Source organism: Peromyscus maniculatus, chromosome 5 (genome assembly GCF_049852395.1).
Source record: "Peromyscus maniculatus bairdii isolate BWxNUB_F1_BW_parent chromosome 5, HU_Pman_BW_mat_3.1, whole genome shotgun sequence".
NCBI lineage: Eukaryota > Metazoa > Chordata > Mammalia > Rodentia > Cricetidae > Peromyscus > Peromyscus maniculatus.
The window spans coordinates 111,525,367-111,534,611 of record NC_134856.1 but is presented as its reverse complement, the minus strand read 5'-3'; positions in this window follow the sequence as shown (position 1 = coordinate 111,534,611).

Here is a 9,245-nt window from a genome sequence, read left to right as displayed (position 1 = left end):
TTTATTTCTCAGCACCCAGGTCAGTGGTTCACAACTGCCTGTACCTCTGGCCTCAAAGGGCACCTGCACTCAAAATCATAAGCAAACCAACAAGCAAACAAAAACAAGGAGGCAGGGATAGCTCTATGAAAATGAATGTTATCTATAGCAGTACATCATGATAAAAACTGAAGATCAGGTACAAAAAGATCTGATAAAGATTGTGGCCTGTTGTGGAAAGGTATATGCCACTGTTGTTGGGGGAACCACACCCGTGGCACCGGACTATAATGCCAACACCCAGAGGGCTCAGGCAAAAGATTATGAGTTCTAGGCCAGATGGGGCTACAGAGCAAGAACCTGTCCTGCCATCTACCCACCCCCTCACACACACTAATAACACCAATCATATGCTAGTTCCAACAAGCCTAAGATAGACAACTGAATTAAGACCATCTTCAAAGTTTTCAAAGATCCAAACCCCTTCTTTGAGAACAATGAAAACTATCTTCACACCATGTATGGAGCTAAACTTGCCTCTTAATGTTATGTCTACACAATGGCAGCATAGACTCGTGGAGTACTAGCATTTGTACACTTTTCTCTGATCCTCCCGACAACTGTAGGAGGGTGGGGGACCACTCTTCCGATATGTCGTCTCCATTCTTATTCATAAGAATATCGAGTTACCGGTGACTTGCAGATGTCACCAGGTTTATTCAGCTAGTATGCTAAAGACACACAAAAAAAATTCATGATTCCATTTAATTATTATGAGATCTTTTTATTATACTAGGAGTCCACCTTCAGGAAATAGAAGAAACTGTTTGCACGAGATGTTAAACCAGAGGTTCAACATCTGTGAGCTGATCAGAGAAGGGTAGAAACTTACCCACCGGGGGCATTGTCATTAGACCTTGAGTAGTTTCTACACTACCCACAAAGCTATGAGGAACTTACATTTTGCAATTCATGCTCCAGTTTCTTCATGCTTTAGCTCAACTGATAGATGTGTATTTGGATATATAATACTATCTATTGGCCAAACATGTTTTCCAGGCTGGAGATCAAGGATAAACACTACTTTTCTATTTCACATGTTCAGAAAATAAAGAAACTAATAAAACTGAACAACTGTCCAATGTACTGCCACAGTTGCCACATTTTTTTCCTTAAGAATACTTTGTACATGTAGGCATTTGAGATGTATCAACACCAGTTATCTCAGTGAGCTGGCGTCTCACATCCAGGGGATGCTGATAAATCCAAAGACAACAGAATCTCTAATAAGATAAAATAAATCGGTCATGAGAAATGCAAAGCAGAAAGCCAGATGCAGAGGGAAAACCTGCTAAAAACACTCTGTTAATTAGAATATTCAGACCAGTGTTTTAAGATACGATTTTGTGTATCTGTGTGGTCATCATTTAAGCCCAAATAAACAGTAAAGGGAGGTAATGAAATCCCTCAAAGCCTGAGTGGGTGCAAAGACTACTGCCCTTTTTTCTGGTTTGATGACTTTGAGACATCCACATCTCAGGTTTCAGATTCCTCCATCCCAAAGTAGGCATTAGAATGATCGTTTTGTCCAGGATGATGGTATAGACTGTAATCCCAGCACTGGGAAGGTACAGCAGGAGAACTGGAATTACGAAGCCAGCCTGGGCTATGTAGGGAGATAGTATCTGAAAAAAAAAGGGGGTTGGGGGAGGAGGAAAGGGAAGAGAAGGGGAGGGGAAAGGTGGAGAGGAGCTGGGGAGATGTATGCTGATGAAGTGCTTGCCTTGAAAACCCAAGGACCTGAGTTCCATCCCAAGTCCACATAAAATAAACTAGACATAGGGGCTCTTGCTTGTAATCCCACCACTGGGGACCCAGAGACAGGGAGATCAAGCCTACTGGTGAGTTCTAGCCAATGAAAGACCCTGTCTCAAAAAAGTAAAAGTAAACTGCTGGGGATGTCTTTCTGTATGCTGTGAATGTATTGCACTGATTGATAAATAAAAAGCTGGCCAGTAGTCAGGCAGGAAGTATAGTATAGGTGGAGTAAGCAGAGAGGAGAATGCTGGGAAGTGGAAGGCTGAGTCAGGAGATGCTGCCAGCTGCTGCCTCCATGAGAAGCAACATGTAAAGTACCAGTAAGCCACAAGCCATGTGGCAACTTATAGATTAGTAGAAATGGGTTAATTTAAGATATAAGAACCAGATAGCAAGAAGCCTGCCACAGCCATACAGTTTATACGTAATAATAAGTCTCTGTGTGTTTACTTGGGTCTGAGTAGCAGCAGGCCTTAGCAGGACTGGAGAAATCTCCAACTACAGTAAACAACATCTGAGAAACAATACTCAAGGTTGTTCTATGATCTCCATATGCATGTGTACACACATGTGTACACACACACACACACACACACACACACACACACACTCCCCAAATATGAAGAATCTGTGATGTCTGGGATGGGAAATGAAGGAAAGATTGTGTGAAATAACAGCCATTGTTCAATATTAGCCCTGCTTGGTTGATGAACTTTTTTTAAATGTAATAAATGTGTATGGATGTTTTGCCTACATGTATATCTATGTACCACAAGCATATGTGATGCTTGCAAAGTCAGAAGAGGGCACTGCATTCCTTAAAACTGGAGTTACAAGTGGTTGTGAACTACCATGTGGGTACTGAGAAACAAACCCAGATCCTCTGGAAGAACAGTCAGTGCTCTTAACCACTGAGCCATTTCTCCAGCCCTGTGAACTTCCGTTATCTTTAGTCTTTGAGGAAAGAGGTATTTCTCATGTCTTCCCATACTTAAACAGAGCTAATGAACATAACTGAGTCACCATTAACACGTTGGGTGTTGCTGGGAAGAAAAACACAACCTTCAGTCCAGGGAGATCTTGGGAACCAGTGACATGTTCAGTTTGTCCAGCACTAGCTGGCCAGGGCAGTCATTATTCTCACAGCACCTCTGCTGTCTGTTGTCTTCATCTTTTCTCCCTCAGTCTTCAGTGGTCACTGCCTGCCTGCTCTTTTGGGTCTTATGCCAGATGGAGAAGCCTACAAATTGCCAAAAAGTTGCTAGGATTGGCAGGGCACCTAGCGTATTATTGGAGAAAGTGCTTCATTTCAAGATTAACTCCACCCCATCCTCTGTCACATATTCAGAGGCTTTCCCCCTCTTACTTCCTGCTTTGGTAGGATCCCAAGTAATTTTTTATTGCAAAAAAATATATTATTTATGAATAATAAAATGTGGTCCGGGATATAGACGTAGAAACAGGCATAGCCCGAACCTGAGGTAGGCTGTGGGGTTTGGGGAAGGGGGTTGTTGTTGGGGTGTTGTTGTTTAAAGGAACAGTTGACACAGGGTCTTAATATGTCCCCCAGACTGACAATGAACTCATTGCAATCCTCCTGCATCAGGCTCCCAAGGTGTTAGGATTACAAGCATGAACCACCACCACCACACATGGCTTGGGTATTGCTTCAAAAATCACCTAGATCTCTACTATGTCCCTGAAGCCTGTGGGTAACCTAAGGTGCTTGGGCCTGACACGCTCCATCCTTACTCCCTTCACATCCCTCCAGGGGTGCTGGTGGTGCAGTAACTGCTGTCTTAAGCTTCACAGAGCTCTGAAGAACAAGCCTTTCAAACTGTGTTCTTAGAGGCTGTTCAGAATCACCTTTGACCCTTATATTTTACCCTCTTCTCCATGCCCTGCTCAGCAACCTCATTCCCCAGAGCCAATGTTAGGACCAAGCATAGTGGTGTTATTGGACGAATAGATAGATGTTTCCTGGCAATCAACACAGCCAACCAGGCTCATGACTATCTCTTCTATTGTTCAGTAAAATCCTCATGACCTAACTCTTTGTACTAAGCATGAATAGTGATCAGTCAGCACATTGGACTGGCTAACACAGGTGCTACATGTTAGAGAAGCTAAGGTTCATATACCCCATGACTCTTTTCAGGTACCCCTAATGTACCATATCTTAACCTTGGATTTCATTTTGGATTTTTCAATCATTCAAACATCAGTCAATATTCCAACTATCTTGTTCTGTTTGCTATTGCTATTTTTAGTGGTTATTTCATTTTGTTTTGTTTGTAACAGGGTCTCACTATGTGACCCAGGCTGGCCCTTAGAGCACCATCCTCTGCCTCCACCTCCCAAGTGTTGGGAATATAGGCATGCACCATCATGAGTGATACCAGGGAGTCCTTCTTAAACTGTTTCCAAGAAGAGACTTCAAGATTATCTGACCACAGCCTTGTCTGCAAATCTTGCTTCAGGATTTATATCCCACATATCACACTTGGAGAATTTGTGCCTTCTTTTATGAACACTAATTCTATATTCAGCAAATATTTATTTTAAGAGGCTATGATTTGATTTTTGTCACTGATTGGTTGGTTTTGGTGGATTTGTTTGTTTGTTTGTTTGTTTGTTTTGAAACAAGGTCTTACTATGTAACTCAATCCAATCTGGAGCCCACTATGTAGACCAGATCCATCTCTGATTCACAGAACTCTGCCTTTCTCTGTGTGTTGAGCACTGGGATTAAAGGCTTATGCCACTACTCAGGGCAGGGCTATGATTCGTAAAGCTCTGTTCTCTGTGCTCCAGATACACAGGAAGGAAGCAGCCCACCTACAAAACCCCTCCCTCCCCCTGTGCATCCTCAAACAACCAGCAAACCACTTAAAACCAGTACTAGTTACTAGACAATGCTAAGTACATAGAAAAAAGAGAGGTACTGCAGGGCAGAGGGGGTGGTGGGTTACTTATGTCAATGCAGAAACAGCCCTAATCTCTGAGGAATAAGGGATACTTCATTCTAGAGCTGAATATGAGTGACCATAGACTAAGAAAACAGATTCCGATTAACCCATACACCCCACTCTAATGTGGTAAGTTTCATGAAGGTTTTACAGTTGTAGAACAAGAGAAAGTCATGAATCAATGTACTTTTTTTAAATGGTGGTAGAACGCTAGCAGCTAAGTGAGGAAAACTCGACTCTAGGCCTCAGATGCTATCAGATGGCATTCTTAGCTTTTAAACTGAGGGAAGCTCATGACCTGTTAAGTTCATATGTCCTAGGAGGTTTCACATGATAATCACAGAGCTGTTAGAGCTGACAGAGGTGGACAATGAGTGGCTAGTAAGGATCCTAAAGTTTGCAAGACAATTGAACATTTCAGATGCAGCATTCCAACTCTCCACAACAATAACGTTCTAATCAGTCAGTCAACCTTGTAGCATCTTTAACACAGGTGACACTTCTTTCCTGTGAACCTCAACTCACTTACACAAGGCAGTGTTTAACAGAGTATGTACAATTGGTCCCAATGAACAAGATTTGTAGGAAGTAAATGATGGACCCAGCAGATCTCTCTTCTTTTTTCAGTACACGAGACAGTTGAGGATGTGGTCACATTGGTCCACAGTCATGAAGGAGGGAAAGAGAAATGCTGTCACTCAGCTGGCTTCCTACTTTGCCCTTCTGATTGCTGTGGCAGACTACTTGGCAACAGCAATGGAAGAAGGAAAGGTTTCTTCTGGTTTATAGTCCATGATGGTGGGGAAGGCATGGTGGGAGGAGCTTGAGGCAGCTACATTGCACCTACAGTGCGAAGAGAGAGATGAATCCTGGCGCTTTCTTTCTTATCCAGTTTTGGACCCCAGCCCATGGGCTGTCCACAGTTAGGGAGGGTTTTTCCACTTAGTTAACCCAGGCTAGAAAGTCTCTCACAGAAATGCCCAGAGGTTTGTCTCCTAGGTGACTCTAGATTCTGTCAGGTTGACAATAATAGTAACTATTCCAGCTACTAAGTGAAATAAAAAAGATAGATAGATATATAGATAGATAGATAAATAGATAGATAGATAATACATACATACATACATAGGATACATAGATAGATAGAAACAGAGGCCACAAGCTCTGTGTGTGAAACAGTCTAACTTGATATGACTGTAGAAAAATTCTAAACCATCTTATTAAGTAAGAAACACAGAGACAAATACAGAGTTAAAGCCTAAGAGATCAGAGCAAGAGCCACGGCTCCCTTTAGCTTACCACTCACTGTCGTCCTTCCCCTGAGAGAGAGAGACCTTCTTCCTGTGTGTCTTGCATTTTATTTCTTTCCTGTTCTGCCTTCTCATTGGCTCTAAGCCCAGCCACATGACTTCCTCATCATTGCCTGTCTATACAGATCTCCTGGTCTCTATGGTTGGTACTGAGATTAAAGGCATGTGTCACCATGCTTGACTGTGTCCTTGACCACACAGAGACTCTGCCTGCCATGTGATCAGATTAAGGGCATGGACTACTACAGGCCACCACCTGACTTCTATTCCTGGCTCGCTAATGACCTCTGATCTCCAGGCAAACTTTATTTATTACCATACAAATAAAATCACATTCCAGTATAATTAAAATATCACCACATATAACTGTTGCCTTCTTGGCTATAACTTTCATTTTACCTGCCACATGACCCTGGTGTGTGTCACAAGCTCTATAGGTCAATATTGTTAAGGAGTCAGCCAGGGATATTGTGCTGGCCACTGATAACTGGACTGTTTGTTAATGGACCTTGGAAACATTCAGGCTTTTAGAAAGGCTGGGCACATTCCAGCTGGTTTGGGCCACCATCTGTCTAACTCAGCATATAGACCACTTCCTCCTGCCTTGGAGCTCTGGGATCCATGACAGAAGTCCCTTGTAAAACCAACTTGTGTGATTCAATTTGCTACCTCTGTCTATGGCCTTTTGACATAGTCGTCTGCCTTTGGTGGCAGGTTCTCATACCCAAGGACCAGGTCCTTTTTGAACATTATTTCCTTAAATAATACTCAGCAGTAATGGTGGGGGAGGTGAGTGTGACTGTAGCTGTCCATCTTCACTGTCGGCTTGGCTGGATTTGAATCACGTCGGTGACACACACCTCTGGTGGGTCTGTGAGTGCATTCCCAGAGAGTCAGAGGAAGGATGATCCATCCTGAGTGTGGGTAACATTATCCCATGGGTTGGGGTCCAAGACTGAAGAAAAAGAAGACAGTAGCTGGGCCCCAGCATTCATCTCTCTCAGCTTCACGACGTTAGGTACAGTAGGACTGACGGCCTCCAGTCCACGCCTTCCTTCCCCACCATGATGGACTCTAACCTCAAAGTGGAGCCAGAACAAACCCTTCCTTCCTCAGGTTGCTTCTGACACATGTTCTGTCACAGAAATCAGAACAATAACTAACACCAGAGCTAGCAAGACAGCTCAGCGGGTAAAAGTGCTTGTCTCCTAAGCCCAGCGTCCTGAGTTCAGTCCCCAGGAGCTACGTAACAGACACAGCTCCATCCACAGTCTCTACGCTTTGAAGATTGGGCAATGGCCGTCTTGAATATTGAATTCCTCTATGAGGGTGCCATTCCCCTGCAGTCTCCGATCTGCCCCCTTTCAGCTGACAAGTTGCCTGACATTCTGTCCTGTTTGATCTCTGCTGCTGTGGCAAAACATTCTGACCAATAACAACTTAGGGGACCAGAGTGTTTATTTCACCCTACAGGTTACTGTCTGTGCAGGTAGGAGTTCGAACAGGAACTTCAAGGAGGGCCTGCGCGCTGTTCCACACAGCATTACCTCTGTGATGGACCAAGGAACTCACTTCACAGATGAAGAAGTACATCAGGACCCCTAGATGCTGGCTGTCAGCTGGATCACAGACCGGCTTACACTCAACTCACTTTCTTGCATAGTCCAGGGCCACTTGTCCCGGGTACTACCCACATCAATGAACAATCAAGACAACCCCCACAGACATGCCCACAAGCCAACCTGGCTTAGACAGTTCCTCTCAGCTGACTCTAGACTGTGTCAAGTTGACAGTTTAAGCTAACCAGGACTCTCAAGAACCAGACCTATTCTGTCCTTCCAAATGAAATCCTACCATGGACTCCCATTGGCCCTGGGTGGGTCATGGGATGACCTCTGAACCAAGGAATGAATGAACCCCTCTAATGTGTACCGTGTACTCTTCTGCGGGGCTGGAGATGGGATGGGATCCTTCCAGACTGAAAGTAGGCTGGGGCAGTAAAAAGGGCTCTGTAATCAAAAGACAGAAATGAACAGCAGGCTTCCAGTAAAAACGGAAGTCTACTTCAGCTCTGAATGTTTATGTATTAATCCCTCTTCTGATTCTGTTGGTGTTTCCAACAGCTACCTCTCTGGTTTTGGCTACATTAGTTACTCTCTTGGAGTTAATTTACTCACTGTAGCATGAAGAAAAAGGTAAAATAATTACCAAAGCCATTTCCATTCTTAATTCCCTCATTTTGTGATATAAATGTTGAGTGGAGAAAGGGAAGGCTTGGAAATGCAGTCTCAACAGGAAGCAGTGATAGAATTAAAATTCCCGTGACTGTAAGGTTTATCAAGTACACAAGCTCTCTAAGAACCCCACAACTAAATTCTAGTGGGGTCAGTTAGTGGTCAAGGCTTTTTCAGTGGAAGGACTCTCAGAAAGTGCTCAGGAGAAAAAAAAAATCTGATTTACTAATTAGAGGTGACCTCACAAGGATGAAAGAAGATGATGACAAAAGAGATTTAATCATAGGCTCTTTGTAACTCAGTTTTTACACTTTTTATTACATTGATTTTGTGTGAGTGAGTTCATGTATTGCTGTGGGATGTTAATGTATGTCCTGTGGGAGCCCTTCTTGGGTTCCTTGTGGAGTTACCCAGCAGGTTTGCATAGAGGATGATTAGGACCATGGGCCTGAGTGCAGGTGTCTGAGATGGTCTGCACTTGGCTGTACTGGGGGATGGTCTGTATGTCAAGTTGCTCTGATTGGTCAATAAATAAAACCTGATTGGTCGTGGCTAGGCAGGAAGTATAGGCGGGACTAACAGAGAGGAGAAATAAAAGAACAGGAAGGCAGAAGGAGACGCTGCCAGCCACTGCCAGGACAAGCAGCATGTGAAGATGCTGGTAAGCCACAAGCCGCGTGGCAAGGTATAGATTTATAGAAATGCATTACTTTAAGATATAGGAACAGTTAACAGGAGGCCTGCCACGGCCATACAGTTTGTAAGCAATATAAGTCTCTGTGTTTGCTTGGTTGGGTCTGAGCGGCTGTGGGACTGGCGGGTGACAGAGATTTGTCCTGACTGTGGGCAAGGCAGGAAAACTCTAGCTACAATGTATGTGTATGCAAGCACACATGTCCTACAATGTACATGTGCAGGAAAGAAGATAAGCTGTG